Below are 18489 nucleotides of genomic sequence, written 5' to 3' on the forward strand. Positions count from 1 at the left end.
GCAAAAAAGAAGAAGCGTTCTACCCCATAGTGGGTGCCAAAAATGTACACTAAGAAAGTGCACTCCTCTAAACCCTTCTATACAACGTATCTCATAGATTGGGAATCTTGAATTGTGGCTTAGAGCTCCCTAGTTATCGAGTACAAGGGCATACAACAAGCATAAAGATAGCTCTCAGTTGGGCCTTATAAATGCAACCCTTGCTAGTAAATCATGAAATGGGAGATTCTTTAGAAAAGAAAAAGAGTGCTAGTGTCAAAGAGCTCTTAAATGATAGAATGAAAATGCTACTATACTAGAATGAGGTGCAAAAATGCAACTAAACTAAGAATATGAGAGTATTACAACCATATTAATTAAACTGAGTGAGTTATGCTATTGCAAAAAAGAATGCTAAGCTAATGAAAATGAACTAAACTAGTATGAATATGCAAAGAATATGAAGATAGAAGTTCTCCAAAAAATGCTCTAAGCCTATGAGAAAACTTGCAGCATAACAATAGCTCAAAATTTAGATCCTTATATGAGAAGAGAGCTCTCCCTTTTAAGGGTGTACGGATGGTTAAGATCAAGATCAAGAGATGAATGATAAAGGGTGGAGGTTGACTTTTCACATGATCCATGTGCATATTCATCTCCTCCAATAGAAATGAGTTGAATTTTCATGTGAGACACAATTTATTCTTCTAATTTGTAAATAGGAAAATGACTTTATGTGTGCATATTAGAGTGGGTTAGAAGAATGAGGTCATTCATTTAATTAAAAGGGGACATGTTCTTTTAATAAAATATGGACTTAGGATATTATAGTCAAACTATAGCTTAAAATCAAATAAATTTATTTTTGTTAATTTGATCTAGGCAAATGATTAAATAATTATCCAAAATGTTGAGAAGGGGGCTAATGGTCTAAGTGACCATTTTTAGGTGATTACAGTAATGGTATAAGATAATCATAGGGTTTTACAAATATATTTTGATAAGTAGGGGATGCTGATGGTATATTGATTTTACTTACAAGGTAAGGGAATAGATCATAGGTTGTAGTGTTGGATATATAAATTGGAGTCCAAATGATAAATCACTAGTCACACAGTTATTCTAAATGGACATAAAACATTGTACACTAGAAAAAAACTTTAATCAAAATATTTTATATTTCATGTTATATTATGGATCTAAATAAATTCATTTGTACTTGACTCAAGGATCATCATATATGAATTAATAGCTCTCTTTCACTATTTTGGTTATCCTATAGTTAGAAGAAATAAGGGTTTTTATTTTTTTGTTGTTGTTGTGATTAAGAATGGGTTTGTAATTTAATAGAAATAAGAATTAATCCTAGGTATAGTTTCCTGAATCTTGCAGAATTCAAAGTGAAGAAGACTCTAATTTCTAATCAGTTGGTCCTATTGGTCTATCAGGATATACTTGTTGTACATGGTTGATTTATGTATTCATGAGACTTTAATGCAGAGTGCAGATAAAATTATAACGAACTAAACTAAACCCAAGAAATCATTGTCAAAATAGAAATTTATGAATGTCCCATGTTTCCCTAACTACAACTGCTAAGAATTCTCTCAAACTAGCATCTCAATGACAATTCTAGAATGAGAATATGCCATGAATATAGATCTACAAATATGTATGCAAGATCTATGAATAAATGTAGATATTATAACAATACTATCCCTAGAATGCTATGGTATGTGCATATAATGAACTAAACAAGTGTTAAATTGTCATGTCCCCTTTTCAAATAATTAAAAATAATAATCTTTACCAAGGTAGGCAGGCCCAAAAAGGTGAAGTTTTGGAAAAAGGGGATAATCTTTGGAAGCTAATGGACTAATAAATGAATATTATTATTAAAATATGTTTTATTAATCCATCTTGGACGTGAGTTAGGGTTATGCCCTCTTTTAAGAGGTTTGGAGGCATTTTGGGCTGACTCGAGAACTTGATTTTTGCTCATTTCTTTGTTATTCTTCAGAGGCTGCCAAACCTGTGGAGAAGGAGACCCAAGAATGGAAGTTTTTAGGTTTCCAAGAAGGCTAAGGATGGGATTTTGAAGCTATTCCATGTGCATGCTCATGCAGAGTTTTCCTTTGTGCTGAACAGTGCAGATTTATGGTTTTTCGGGTGTGTTTTTTTGTAAGAGTTTGGTATTTTCGGTTGAGTATTTCATATCAGTTTGGATTGCTGCTGTATTTCAGACTTTTAAATGTTAAAATAGAGCTGAATATATATATTTGGTCATGATTATACTTCTATGATAGATTATTCGTATTTTTGTGGTGTTTCCGGACTATTCTATGTTTTTTTCGGGAGCCCGATGAGCATTGTCTTTATCCTCCGTTTGGGAGCTGTTGTGTAAATGTTATAAAGATCTGAAAATTTCATTTTGTAGGCTTTTATGCTGCTGAAATTTCTATAAAAATTTCCACTTTTAGATTTACTAATAATATGTGAAGCTGTGAAGTTTTTGGCACTATTTCCAGCATACCCGATTTGGGGTTTATTGAAAAATTGGTGGATCTTTGAAAGATTGGTTGTTTGATCTTAGAGATCTGATTAGAGGCTTGAAATATCATATAAAATTAGAGGAAGGGACATTTTAGTGGTATCAAATCTATGATCTTGCCAGCCTAAGGGTTTGTAGAAGTTTGCATGTCAGTTTTGACAACTACCCAAATCTTGCATGTCATAATTTATGGTTGCATGTTGATTCTAATTAGCTGCATGTCAAAATCTATGGTTGCATGCTACTTTTAATCATTTTCATGTTAGTTCTTGGTGAATTTGGTGGTTGCATGTTGCTTCTAATCAATTGCATGTTAAAATCTATGGTTGCATACTACTTCTAATCATTTGCATGTTAGTTCTTGGTGTTTGAAGAAGTTATAACCTATTGGGGTTACACTCTACTTTATCCAGAATGGACAAGAATAGTACAGAGTCTCAGAGGACACAATCTTGGACAATTGATATCCAGAGTCAAAACAGTAGAAAGGATGGTTATTTAGACATTCGAGATAAACTTAGGAAAATAAGTCATGACATGTCTAAACAATTGGTTGAGCACCACCGTATGATGAATGCCATGTTGTCCGACCCAGCTAAGGTGGATAAGTTGACCAAATTTCTATTTGGTAGATTTTCTCACAGGGAAAGTGACACAATTACCAAGAACTTGCATGAGGAGTTTGAGAAACTTGCTTATAGCCAGGCAGAGGTCTCAGATTCTACTCTGCCACAAGAGGTAGTGAGAAAGGATATTACACAGATTGATAGTAATGGTCAACTTCATACTCAAATTGAGACAATTGTATACAGGTCGTTAAAGGGTGATATCAAAGGTATTCAAGATGGTATAGTTACAACAGGTAGTGACTATAGCGTAGTGGGTTTAGATGATGATTATGAGGATGGTGTTGTGCATGATGGTGAGATACCTGGTAGAGATGAGAAGACATTGAGCATTCATGACTTTGCTAAGAAGGAGTACCAAGCACAGTTAGATGCTTCATCACATGAGGTTGAGGCTGGTAGTACTTCACACGATTTGTCCAGCCAGCTGAAAGTGAACAAAGTTAGTATTATGAATTCATTATCTCATCATGACAGGTATGTGGAGTTAGTTGGTATTGGTCATATTACTCAAGTGAGGATTTTTCTTGAGTTACCAGCTGATTCTAGTTTATAGATATGGACTCGAGATTGTTATATTGGCATTTGGGATTCAGTTGACTGGAGATCTTTAACACTTTTTGGTTGCAGTCTTTGTTTGGGTGCTATCATGGATTTGATTAGCAGATTGCACGGTGTTGTCTTTTCTTGTGCTAGCAGCTTGTCCAATGTTGGTATTAGTTTTTATACACCGGTGTTGGGATTTGTTCATATATCTAGTTGACCATACTTGCTGGAATGTGTTGATGATCTTTCATATTTGGTAGTGTGTACAGATGAGTCCCAAGATCATATTGGCATTGATGACATCCAGGAGGATGCAATGGGCAGTTTTGAAGACTTAGTTTCCTTGGGTACAAAGGAGTTGGACAGTAGTGCTACAATTTTTGATACTCCGTATGTTGATATGAGCTTTAGAGTTGATTCACAGGATATGGATGGTAATACTCTAGAGACTAGTAACTTTGAGGTTACTCCTTTAGACAGTGCATTAGAGGAGGTTTGTAGGAGACAGTCAAGCCAGTGCCATCATGTGTCTAATCAGTTGAGAGTTAGTGAGCGAGACATTGCTATCACTTGCCAACATTTTGATGTTGCTCATCAATTGTTAGTAGTTTATGGATGGGGTTCTCCTACTAGTGATGAGAAGGGATGTAGTTATCTTTCCTTGATAGAGTTCCACTCTTTATGGGAGGCTATCTAGATTCTAAGGTAGGATTATATGCAGTTGGTAGCCGACAGAGATTATCTTATGGAGTGGGGCAGTACAACATATGATGCATTGTTGGCCAAGAAAGATGAGGTGAGTGAGCTTACTGAGCAGCTTGAGGTGACTTCTGAGATTCTTGAGAGTACATAGTTGGCTTTCAAGGAGTCACAGTTTCATTTGGCTAAGGTGACCATGGAGCTAGAGCAACTACAGTCTTTACTAGATTCTGTACAGTCACAAGCTATGGTGTCTGGTGATATGAGGATGTCCATGGTCAAGATTGTGAAAGATAATCGAGATGGGGATGCATCCATCCTTGATACTAACATTGGAATATCAGGTTCATACCCACTAGAGTCAGGATCAGTTGAGTTGGGTGCTACAGTAGATTGTTGTGGTATGCTTGACATGGTGGTGACCTCTAGTACTAATGACACAAAGACTAGAGATGTTGTATCAAAGACCATGTGTGATGTTGGTGAGCTGACAGTTGGCATGGTTCCTGCTAGTAATACTACTCTCTTGGTGATGTCTTCAGAGGTAGTAGTCAGTTCCAACTTGATTAGTGACTGATTGCAGTTAGTTACATCTAGATTGTAGTCTGAGCCACTGACCAAGATTGGCACATTCTATCAACATTACATTGTGAGGTATGCTCATCAATTTGCCTTTGATGACCATGTTGGTGAGATGATGATACAGAGATGTACTTTGGTTCCTAGTGCTTATCATCAGTTATGGGATAGTTTGACATCTTGGGATGAGAGTTGTAATGGGCATGACATGGTGATAGGTTTTGCAGTTGATAGCTTGATAGTAAATGAATTAGAGAAAGAGTTTTGGAGTGATGCTTTAGTGGGTGTTGTTATTGATTTTACTCCTTTGGCTATGAAATCTCCTTACTTAGCTCGTGATCAGTCACAGTGGGTTGTATCACTTGTTCATGAAAAATTTGGTTTGGGTTCCATTTCTTGCTGTTTATCTTGTGATGGCTTTTCACCATCAGGGGTGCATGGGAGTTATGGTTATGAGACAATGGCCAGTGATTTGTAGAGTTGTGTTGAGTGTAGGAGTTGTACAATGTGTGGATTCTCCATACTTGGTACAGTTTCATTTGGGAGCATTCACCATTGTTGTAGAGTTAGATTATACATTCTGTATAGGCCAATGGGAAGTGTTGATGGTATTTACTGTGTTGGCAGTTTGATTTGTCCACTTTACTTGGGTTTTGATATTCTAAGAGTTTGTGTCTCGTGGGTTTCTGACTATGGAAGTTGTGACTTTGGAGTTTGGTTGAGCTGTAATTGTCAGTTTGATTATAGATTCCTCTTGGTTATATTGCAGAGGATATTGCAGGAGCTTGTGTTAATTGACAATAGTATAGTTCATGACTACATTTGGGATCCAGGTGGATTGATTGGTTTATTTTTTAGCCATTTCTTGAGGACAAGCAATATTTGGAAGGGGAGGACTTGTCATGTCCCCTTTTCAAATAATTAAAAATAATAATCTTTGCTAAGGCAGGGAGGCCCAAAAAGGTGAAGTTTTTGAAAAAGGGGATAATCTTTGGAAGCTAATAGACTAATAAATAAAGATTATTATTAAAATATGTTTTATTAACCCCTCTTGGATGTGAGTTAGGTTTATGCCCTCTTTTAAGGGGTTTGGAGGCATTTTGGGCTGACTCGAGAACTTGATTTTTGCTCATTTCTTTGTTATTCTTCAGAGGCTGCCAAACCTGTGGAGGAGACCCAAGAATGGGAGTTTTCAGGTTTCCAAGAAGGCTAAGGATGGCATTTTGAAGCCATTCCATGTGCATTCTCATGCAGAGTTTTCCTTTGTGCCAAACAATGCAGATTTGTGGTTTTTCGAGTGTGTTTTTTTGTAAGAGTTTGGTATTTTCGGTTGAGTATTTCATATCAGTTTGGATTGCTGCTGTATTTCAGATTTTAGATTTTAAAATAGAGCTGAATATATTTATTTGGTCATGATTATACTTTTGTGATAGATTATTAGTTTTTTTGTGGTGTTTTCGGGCTATTCTATGTTGTTTTCGGGAGCCTAATGAGCATTATCTTTATCCTCCGTTTGGGAGCTATTGTGTAAATGTTATGCAGATCTAAAAATGTAATTTTTTAGGCTATTATGCTGCTGAAATTTCTATAAAAATTTACACTTTCATATTTACTAATAATATGTGAAGCTGTGAAGTTTTTGGCACTATTTCCGGCATACCCGATTTGGGGTTTATTGAGAAATTGGTGGATCTTTGAAAGATTGGTTGTTTGATATTAAAGATCTGATTAGAGGCTTGAAATATCATATAAAATTAGAGGAAGGGAAATTTCATAAATGATACTAAATAACATGAAAATAATGCTAAAATGCTATCAAAATGACATAAAATTTCTAAAATAACAATGCTAGGATGATAACTCTAAATGTGCCTATAGTATAGATGCCTAAAACTTGGGTCCTTTTTTTTTTTTAAATATTCTCCTATTTATAGGATTTTAGAAGAGGCTGGGGTAAGAATTAGGGTTTCACGCTTGACTAGGGGTAATAGTGAAACTATAAATATCTCATAAGGTAATGAGAGGAAGAGTCCAATAGACTTAGTTTTGAGGATAAATGAGGATTGTTCCAATTCTTTTTTTTTTAAAAGGAGGATTTTCACCTTTGTGAGGATAAATGACTTTATTAATTTAATAAATGTTCTATCTATTTTTAAACTTTTGTCTTTTCCTTTTCCCTTTTTTGAATATAATTTTATGATTTGAAATTGTTTTTATCCTCCTTTTAAAGTTGATTTAGGTCTTATTGATTTGATAGATGATTTGATTGATTAATGACGTAATGTAACAATTGATTTGAAAGTTTGTTGTGTTCCTCTGGTTTAATCCTTAATTCACATCATGTGATTGAAATTGGGTTGTTTAGGTATTTACCAATTTTTGGGTGTCTACAAATGCCCCTATTTGAGCTAATATGTGAAGCATATTAGTTCAAAGATTGTCTTATTGTCAAGTTGATCGATTGATTGAAATTGATAACATTCCAAGGACACATAACATGAATCAAGGGCATGTAACATTTAACTAACATTGTAAAATGCTATGGGATCAAGATTGGTTGATAGGATTGGTCATAATAATATTGATAGACACTGTCAATGTTATTAAATGGTTGATAATGCCATGATTGGACACTGAGAGACTCAACAATATTAGAGATCAAATGACATGAATGATAGTTTGACCTAGCATTGAGAGCCATGATATTACTAAGGTTAGATTGATAAGATTTGATAGACTGATAGTTTCCCAAGGCACTAAAAGCCACAACAATGCCTAGGATTGGATAGGTGATGATAGATTTGGGATGTTCGACATGTTTTGAGTTGATTAAGATTGATTTTGGGTTGATTTGGGGTGATTTTTAGTTGATTTGATATGATTTTGAGCTAATTTGAAATGTTTTTGAAATGATTTGAAATTGAAATGAAAGAGGATATGAATGATGAGATATGATCAAGTTGGCCAAAAGATCAGAGTTAGTGGAATGAGAAAACAATATGTGTTAGTATAAAAATGTGATGAAACCATAGATGCAAACCATTTTTGAGTGTCTATAAGAACATCCAATGACTTGATTTGGATGGCCAACTTGGAAGCAAGGTGGACTAAACCATCTAAAATAGAAAGATTTGGATCTTTCTTCAGTAGAGTTTTTGCATAGCCTAGCTGCTTGTGCAAAATTTCCATATGTGGAGTGAGAGTTTCTTGGATGCTAGTCAGTTTGGCTCTTATGTTAGCCTCATTTTCTATCAATACAGCTAACTGATTCTATGTTTGAAGCAATGTCCTAAAATGATTCTCACTCTAAGTTGGATTCATTGGTAGATTTGCACCTGATGTAGTAATTCGACTCTCTAGACTCAGAATGTGACTTTTGGTCTCTTGGGTGAAGAGTGGAGGGTTGCACAATTGAGTGTACAATGAGAATATTATCTCAAGTACCCTCTTCACATCCTCAACCTTAGTTGCCAATGCAACTTGTGTGAGTGCTATGTCACTAGATATTTTCTCATTCACTTTGTTTTGGAATTTCTTTTTTGACCATTCTAATAATTTGGCATTATTATCAAGGTCTTCATTACTGACCTTTTCCACTATATCTGTTACCTACTCCATTAGTGGCTTGGTCTCTTCAGGATTTGGAAGACTAAATGCATCTAGAAAGATGTCCTTAATCTCTTGTAGTGTCTACTTCTACCTATGTTCTCTCCTAAGCATTTCTTGATGCTTTTTCATTTCTAGGACCTAATGTAATATGCCTATTTGTTCTAATGTCATGGTATCATAATCATATTTGGGTATAACAATTTCTTCATCAAGGCTTACATCTCCATATTGAATTACTTTTTTAGCCTTTGATGAACGTTGGGCTTGGCACTGAGATTTATAATGGAATAGCTTTTGTGCTCAACTTTTGAAGAGTATGACTAGATGAGTGCCAGATACTAGTAAGGTTACCAAAGCTTGGATGATAGTTTGCTCCATCAATTGTCATGTCATTTCACTCTCCTTAGGCTTGCCCTATTCTCCCATAGTAACTTATCTTGCACCTTGCCCTTGTGCTATAGGTGTAGATAGGTCTATCTGACCTAAATCCTACTGTCCTGCTATGGTGGCTTGTTCTTCTGCTGTCTCCTTCTCAACATTATCAATCTTGATAATTGTATCAACCTTGGTATATGTAGCTTCTAGAATTTGGACCAAAGGTTGTAGATTAGTGATGAAAGGGATGATAGAAGGTGGTTCTTTTGGATTCATCTTTTCCCTCGCAATTTTAGTCACTAACTTTTGTAGCTCATCTACACTTACCAAAACTAGATTATCACAAAGTTTGGACTATAGTGTAGACTGATCTAATATCTTCTTCAAATTTTCTTTAGTAAGGGGATTGATGTTTTGAGTTGATAAATCAAAAACATCCTTGATAGTTATTGTTTCGATAGTCTTAGTTGTGTCATGTGGAGGACTGACAATTGGAAATTGTATGTCATGCACACTCTATTCTTCTGGTTGCTTAGGCTCAACCATTGCTTTGTCATTTACTTCCATTTTTGTTCCTACTCCAACAATATTATCTTTGTCATGATCTTCTTCATCATCATCCTTGACCTTAGAAGGTTTAGGTTCTCATTTCTTTATTGTGGTTAACCCATAAATGAGTTTCCATATCTATGTTGACTTTTTGACAACATCCTCACTATTATTTTCTAAAATACTAAATGCTCTATATTTAGGTGTGAACCTAACTGCATAGTTCTTTATAGCCTTAGCAATTTGTCCCTTAGTTAATTTATGCATCACTTGGGCTAGTGTGATCTCCCTAATTTGTCTTTCTAGATTTAGAAAATAATGCCATTTTTTCTCAACTATGTCATATAGACCCTTAGGTACATAGTTGGAAAATTCTAGTCATGTTGTCTTGAATTTTTCCATCATGGAATATAGGGCCTCCTCCACTTGGTTTTTCTCCACTTTACCCAATTTATCAAAATCAACATGATTGAATCTTGATAGATCTACATTATTCTTGACATTTTCACTTAAATTTTCAAGATTTGAAAGAGGGTTGTGGCTCACTACCTTAAATTGGTTGTTTTCATTTGACTCTATTTTCTCCTCTTTAGAATCTGGTTGTGCAACATACTTCCTTCTTGCTCTCTTCTACTCTTGACCCCCTTGCTTTTCTTGTTTGGTCTTTTCCTTGGCCTTTTGTATAGTTACTCATGTGTTGGCTCTTGTTGTAGGTACATTAGGCTTTGGTTGACTTGGTTTGACAATTTTATTAGTCCTTGTTATAGGCTATGCCTTGGCCTTCCACTTCTTTGGCTTGGCACAAGTAGGTGCTTCTTCGACTTCTTCTCCCTTGGCATCTTCAGTCTCCTCCTCTTCTTGATCTTCTTCCATACCCTGTGTCAATGCTAGAGGTTCTTATGTTTGGGTTTCTTCTTCTCTTCATCCTCTTCTTCTTCTTCCTTAGCACTCTCTCCAAGTTTGGCTTGTAGCTTCTTCACTATCTTTTCCTTTTTCTTCAAAACTGAAGCAGTCTTCAAATCCATGGTAATTTTGGACTTTATCATCTCATAGTTTCCAAAAACTTTTGTAGCTTTATCTACCTCTTCTGCTAGTAGAGCTATTATAGCTGTAGAGACTTCATCCACATTTATCTCATAGCCTAAGGGTCTCAACCATCTTAGCCTTGGTGTGGCAGCTTGTACAAATGTATAATCAACATCCACAAAAAAATATACATCATTATAATGCTTTTAAACTAAAGATACTGGTATTCTTAGTCTTTCCTTCATTGACTTCTTTAAGTCTTAAAAATAGCTTGTCATCAAAGATTCAAAATTTTCCCCTAATTGTTCAATATATTCACCAATTTTTATATCTATTGATCTATTTGTTTTCCATCCCATAGTACCAAATGAGGGAAATGTATTTTGCACATAAAAGAATATACAAATCAATATAGAGCCAAATTTGCATTGTGCACCCTTACTTTTCCTAATTGCTCCAAGGTTCTCCATTAGTTGTTGTGATTATAGCTCTACCATATCATATGTATGATATTTCTTGACAATCTTGTATCCAACATCCATAGCTATACAAGGTACACTATTCAATCTACTAGATTGATAGAACTTGTGTGATATAACCCTTACAAAAAATTTTATTAGAGCATCAGTGTTTGTATCTATTGTCATGCATCTCTTGTTCTAGACAACTCCAGTATTCTTTTCAATTACTTCCTTTGAATCACTTCTCAGTGTCTTAGGTTGATCTAGGGTTGAGTAACTAGTAACCCTATGTATTACTCTCTTATTAATTTTAATAGGTCCATTGTCCAACCATAATAAACCGTCATGAATTAAACTAAGAACTATTTTGATCCATTATGTCTGAAACACATTTGGGAAATCGAGGGCTCATGTTAATCCCTTCCGCTCAACAATTTTGAACTCTTCTTTTAAAAAAGTTAGAGGATTTTAACACCTTGTTAAAAATGTGCCTGGTTAGAGAACTTTAACTTACAACTAAGTACACTGTTAAAGGATTTCATCCAACCTATTAAGACTAATTTGTTATGATATTTGACTAAAATCACCTATTAGAATGTCTTAGCATAGATCTTGCAGTTGGCACTTGCTTTCCTGATAATAGATCACCTCTAAATAATGTTTTCTTGATCCTTCTTGATCAGATGTCTCTTTGCTATATCCTTTTTGCTATCATCTGTTCTGTTCTAACTGATTCTGCAATGTGGTCTCACTTCATAACTTCTAAGTAACCATGAATGCTCTATTCATGCATGCAAAACTATCCTATTTGCTCCTTCAACACTCTTAGAAAATTTAGGATTTCATCCTCCTTAAGAAGAGACTTTAATGCAGAGTGTAGATAAAATGACAATGAACTAAACGAAACCCAATAAATCATTGTCAAAATAGAAACTCTATGAACATCCCATGTTTCCCTAACTACAACCACTAAGAATTCTCTTAGACTAGCATCTCAATGACAATTCTAGAATTGGAGTATGCCATGAATGCAGATCTACAAATATGTATGCAAAATCTATGAATAAATGCAAATATTATGACAATACTAACCATAGAATGCTATGATAATAATGAACTAAAAAAGTATTGAATAATACTAAATAACATGAAAAGAATGCCAAAATGCTATCAAAATGACATTAAATTGTTAAAATAATAATGCTAGCACGATAACTCTAAATGTGCCTATAGTGCAAATGCCAAAAACTTGGGTACTTTTTCTCTTGAATTCTCCTTCTATTTATAGGATTTTAGAAGAGGTTGGGGTAAGAATCAAGGTTTCACTCTTGACCAGGGGTAATAGTGAAACTGTAAATATCTCATAAGGTAACAAGAGGAAGAGTCGAACAGACTTACTTTTGAGGATAAATGAGGATTTTTCTAATTCTTTTAAAAGTAAAAGGAGGATTTTCACTTTTGTGAGGATAAATGACTTTATTGATTTAATAAATGTTCTATTTATTTTCAAACTTTTGTCTTTTTCCTTTTTCCCTTTTTTGAATTTCATTTTATGATTTTGAATTATTTTTCTCCTCCTTTTAAAGTTGATTTAGGTCTTATTGATTTGATAGATGATTTAATCGATTAATGACTTGATGTAATGATTGATTTGAAAGTCCATTGTGTTCCTCTAGATTAATCCTTAACTCATGTCATTTGTTCAAAATTGTATTGTTTAGGTATTTGCCAATTTTTGGGTGTCTACACTTGTCATTGTTTGTAGCTAACTCCTAGGTATTATCCACATTCCAAAAGGTGATTAAAACCTTGTCAAATCAGGAGGCAAAAAATGGCGACTCTATCGAGGAGACATTATGTGGGTTGTACTTGAAATTTTGTGCTATGAATGTCAAATCAATGTCCTTTCTTGCATCATAGGGTGTTTCCTAATTATAGTACCAAAGTGTATGCTCAATTGATGTCATAGTTAATTTTCTTGGAAAGGGTTATTATTATTTTATGTGGTAAGTGGGTTAGTGAAGTAGTCATGTTCTTTATAGGGTTAGTGTTTTCACCTTGCTATGATTGGTTCAACCTTTTTTAGATTCTGAAGGTTTGTCACTAGAAAAATCTTATTCCCCAAGTGGGTGGCAACTTAGTCAAGTTTTCTTAAACTAGCATTTTGGTTTTATTTTATTAATATCAAGTGGCTGAAAGAAGAAAAAATAGAAGGGCCTACATAAAGTTACATCTCGAGGTCTCACTACAAATAGATTTGTGATAAGGAAATAAAAAGAATATGCTTAAGAAGAAAGGAGAGTCTAGTCATGATCTTAGATGGAAAGCTAGAAATAATGTGAGAAAATATTTATGACAATCAAACTATAGAGGAAAAAGTAGTCTCATCTAGGAGTCCTGAATTTGAAAAAAAATGGGTTCTTATATGGACTTTTCAATACCCCTTTTCAAGGAGGAGTATACCAAGATAAAGGAATCTCCTCTATAGGGTATGCAAGGTTTGTGTTAAATGATTTCGAAAATGTGAGTCATCTTGGAAACTTGACAAATACATAGAGAGGTGGATCTCAACAAGGGCATATCCCTTTCATTGAAAGAAACTGAATAGAAAGAAAACATAAACCCTCTTCACAACCCTAATTTCCAAAAGGGAGTGATCCAAATTGATTAAACAAAAGAGGGTATTCAATGCAGAAATGGATCAAGTGATGGAAAATAGGGAGAAAGAGGGGGAGGTTATATGATCTTTCTATTGTGGGGAAGTATGTGCTTAAATCCTGACATAGATAAAAGACAAATACTAACCTTGAATATGGAAAATGCTGATTTCTGATGTCTATATGTAGTTTCTGGCAAATCTAAAACTTGTTCTAGATTAGAAATGTTGAGGCACAATCTTACCTTGGGTCACAATTGTACCCCAAAAACTCAACCTTGACCTATACAGCTTTGAAAATTTATGTTTGAGGATCTCACAAGTTTGATGAAAAGGGTATCTAAATATGCTCTCCAATTCATTGTTCCACACCTATATTTGCAAGAAAAATTATTTTTTTGTTTGGATGAGGAGTTTGCCTTGGTCAAACCCTAGTTTAGAATCAACCTTAATAATAGAATTGAAATAGAGAATGCTAGCAATTAGTAGAAGTAGATCTAACAATGAAGCTATGATATTCAATAGTTATGGAATTGTATTTAAAATGTGAACAAGTATATTGATATGAAATCTTGAACATGACATTAACAAATGTAAATCAAAACCTCCATGATTGTATGCTTAGAATCCACCTTTAAAGAAGTATGAATAAATCTTGAAGATGAACAAAGAATCTTGAAGGAATATCACACCACCACGATGGCTAAATCTAGGGTTTTGAATGATGAATCTTGAATGCTTGAACAAAATCCCTTAAAAGGATTGAATGCCTCAATCCTTGATCTTTAATGAAGAACTTGAATGCTTGAATGATAGAATTCTTGTTTGACCTTGAAAAGTGGGTAGTTTCTCATAGATAGTAAATGTTCATATGTGCTCTTAGGTTCTTTTCTTGCATAATAAGTGGATAGCTTGTGGATGTCAAAATGAGGGAAGAAGGCTTCCTTATATAGAGATCTAGGGCACTAGCTCCTAGAGAAGACCAACATAGGATCAATAAATCCCATTTAACCTCAATCCCTAGGAATAGACCCAGATTAAACATAATTTAAGAGTCTACCATTTTGAAAACCTAAAAGTGGGAAAACAAAATTTTGAGGCCTGAGATCCCAAAAATTCTAGAAATTGAAAATAGGACTTGGGGTTAGGGGAAAGGTTGACCCTTCCATAGGTCAGGGTCAAGTTCATCCTTGACCTAGGTTAGGGTTGAGATTACCCTTGAACTAGAAGGTCTTCTTTGACCCAGAGGCCAAAGTCCTCAATTTCACAGAATCATTTGTCAGAAATTGGATGGAAATAGAGAGAGAGAGAAATAGAACATGGAGAAAACATCCAAATCCATGTAAACCCATTCAAGGCACTTGAAATGACCTTAGACCACTTACTCAGAGGGATAAATGCTCTTAACATTCAAGTGCTTCCATTTTAAGATGATACATTAAGCCCCCACTTTAGCAAGAGTATGGACTCAATGCAAACTCTTGGTAAAGGAAGAGAAGACATAAGAGATCCAAGTGGATTCATAATGAGATAACATAAAACTTATCTAAGGACATAATCCCCCAAGGTATGGATTCTAAGTCAACTTTCACACACAAGAGTGCAAAATGAGAACCAAAACAACAACATAAAAGGGCTAGTACAAACACACCCAAATCAACTAGCACAAGAAACCTTGCTAAGAAATATTTCTCACACTAATATTATATTTGGAAAACTATCATAAAAGCATAAGTGATTACATAGGAAAGACAAGAAAAATACTATAAATAACATAGCTTCATGATCTAGTTCTATTAGCATGAAAGAGAAAAATAAAGAAAGGAATAAGTGATTACCTCGCCCAATAAGATTCCTACCTTAGCATGAATCACCAAAAGAGAAGGAAAGCCAAACAAGTGACCAAACCTGATAGTTTACCCATAAACTATGCTTGCAATTGTAAATAAATCTTTTGATGACATTTGGAATATTCATAGATCCACCTTCTTGTATCACTATGAATGTTAAATGTGTGTCTTGTTAGGATTTAGCAACTTACGTGTGTTACCTTTGAAAGATTTAGCATATTGAAAATTTGAAAACGTGCGTATGTCTTTAGGAGTTAGCAACTTATGTGCATTACCCTCGAAGGATTTAGTGTGCGTGTCTCTTTAGGATTTAGTAACTTCTGTGCATTACCTTCAAAGAATTTAGCATAAATATATAATTGGAAAATGCATGCCTCTTCTGGATTTAGCAACTTATGTGTGCTAGCTAAACTATAGTACAAGGGAGACCCTATATATGCCCCCTTCCTTATCAAGGCTATCTACTAGTCATCATAAGGAACAAGAAGATGATACCTACTTCACAATGTAAGGATATATCTTGTTTAACAATAATGTATACTATATTCTTAATGAGGGATATTGATCCCTACATCGAAAAACAAAGATAATCAAGAAAAGAATATGTCACTTATGGAAAAAGGATCCTCAAAGAAAGAGATCTTATCAAAAAGACCCCCATAGAGGAGTGCTTTTAGATAAAACATCAACTTTCAAAGATAAATAGGAAAAAAGATTCAATCGTCAAGCCTCCTCCATGGAAGAGGGAAAGGAATCTTTGGAATGAGGAAAAACAACTCTAACACCAAAGAAAGGGTAAGATTTTATAAATAATCATAATTTGCGACATAAAGAAGAGGTGATGACCTAGGAAAACAACCTCTTATATAAAAATATTATCCATAGTCAAAACATCTATCAATGTGAAGAAATAATATTGCAATATAAACAAGTGCCACTAAGCTAAGGAAAGCAGTTCCCTAGACAAAGAGAAAGAAGGAAGAACCTTGCCCCCTAGGGAGGAAGACAAAGGACACCTTTGCAAAATAAATCTCCTAGAAAAGATATTTTGAACATAGTATAATAAAGAATAAGAAGAGAGAATACCAATTAAACCAAATTAAAGGCCTAATGGATCCTAGGAGACTGGATGAAAATACACCTCTTGCCCCCCAGTCTAGAGACAAGAGGAGTATAGATTTATATTATATAAGAAGGGAATTAAATAAATGAGATTTATTTAAAAGGGGATTTATGGAGGATCATGCTTTAAATAAATTTAACACATTAGGGATTGAAGTATTTAAATTAAATTTAAATACATTAGGAAAGTGAACCTATTTAATTAAATAAATTTAATTAAATAGGTAGAAGAATATGACAAATATAATTAATTAACAAATAATCAATTATAATGTCAAAGGAAATATTAAATAAATTAATATAGTGTTTAGGACAATTTTAAGTGTCTACATTTTGTCCCTCTTTGATGTGATGTTGGGACAACATTATATCAAAGAAAAGAAAATATAGGTTGCCCCAGAAAGAGTAGGAGTCCTAAGAGTGGTGTCGAAGCTATGATAGAGGAGGAGGGTGCCCCCTCATGAAAATAGTGCAAAAAATAAATTTTGGGAAATTTTTGCTAAAAGGTCTTTGAAAGAAAGAAAATGAGAAGAAAAGGGAATAAATGAAGAGTTCACATGACTTGCAAGTAAAATAGGGGATTGATGTGGCTCAAAAAGGACAGGGGCTCAAGGAAGGGTCATTTTCACACCTAGAAAGTAGAGAACTAGAGTGAAAGATGGACCCCATTGATAGATTGCAGCTTAGTGAGCATGTTCGAGAGCACCAGAGATTGGAAAATATGGGCCCATCGATGAATCGACTAATTGACATTGTCAATTTTTCATTTTTGTAGGCTAGGTAGCATTTATGGTGCCTTAAATAGGCCAAAAATGTGATTGGGGTAGAGATGATAGTCTCTTCCCTGTCGTCTGTGTAGATGACAACAAGAAGACCATGAGGTCCATGGAGATGATAGAATCCATCCTATCATCTATGTAGATGATAAAATGGGGAATTAGGGGTTGAAGATGGAGTAGAGATGACAATCTCCATGTCGTCATCTCTGCAAATGAAAAAATAGCAATTGTTGGTGGGAACAAGCAGCTATGCAGCCACCAAAGATGCCTATACAACATCTCTGACTATCATCTACATTGATTAGCATCTAAACCAATTAGCATCTCCATGGATCAACATCTACAATGATCTACATCTTTGCTGATTGGGACAAATCAATGGAGAACAAGGGGATGCCCCATATCAAGGATGACATAGGATAAATGAAACTGACCATTTGCATGTCTACACTACAAGAGGAGATAGTGGTATTACAATGAAGGGAGCATTATCTATTGACCATGGTTTTGGAGGGGAGACTCATGGAGGCAAAGTAGGGACATGTGCAACTATGTGGGCTAGAGAACATGCATGAGTGGCCAGATCTACAATTACATTCAACACAACTGTCAGCATTGATTGAGTGATGAAACACCCCTACTTTGACCTTTCACCTGCCTACTAGAGAGGCTAGCATCACTTTGCTTGATGTGTGGCAGATTCTATGGGTGCCCATCCATTAGATGTACCCAGAGTATGTGCTTGAGGGGGCAGATCCATTTCTAAGAGTGCTTCAAGCAGTAATGTCAATGACTATCAATTCAGAGATCATGGCTTACATGGAGGGAGGCACTAGGGAAGTGATTGACCTAACTTGTTGTGTATCTTGCTTTTCTGATTTGAATGATGGTACTAGACCATGCTGGGCATGGATTCCCCATTGGATGGACACGAGTGCTTAGCACCTTACTATAGGATGATGGTGTGATCTACTACTGGGGCCATACCATCCTAGTAGAGCTATATAATGACCTCCACATTTGTGCTTATAGGGCACAATGGACCATGGGTTCAGGATTGACACTACTTATGGTATGGTTAT

Source organism: Cupressus sempervirens, chromosome 9 (assembly GCF_028749045.1).
Source record: "Cupressus sempervirens isolate cs-2001-9-10 chromosome 9, ASM2874904v1, whole genome shotgun sequence".
Classification (NCBI taxonomy): domain Eukaryota; kingdom Viridiplantae; phylum Streptophyta; class Pinopsida; order Cupressales; family Cupressaceae; genus Cupressus; species Cupressus sempervirens.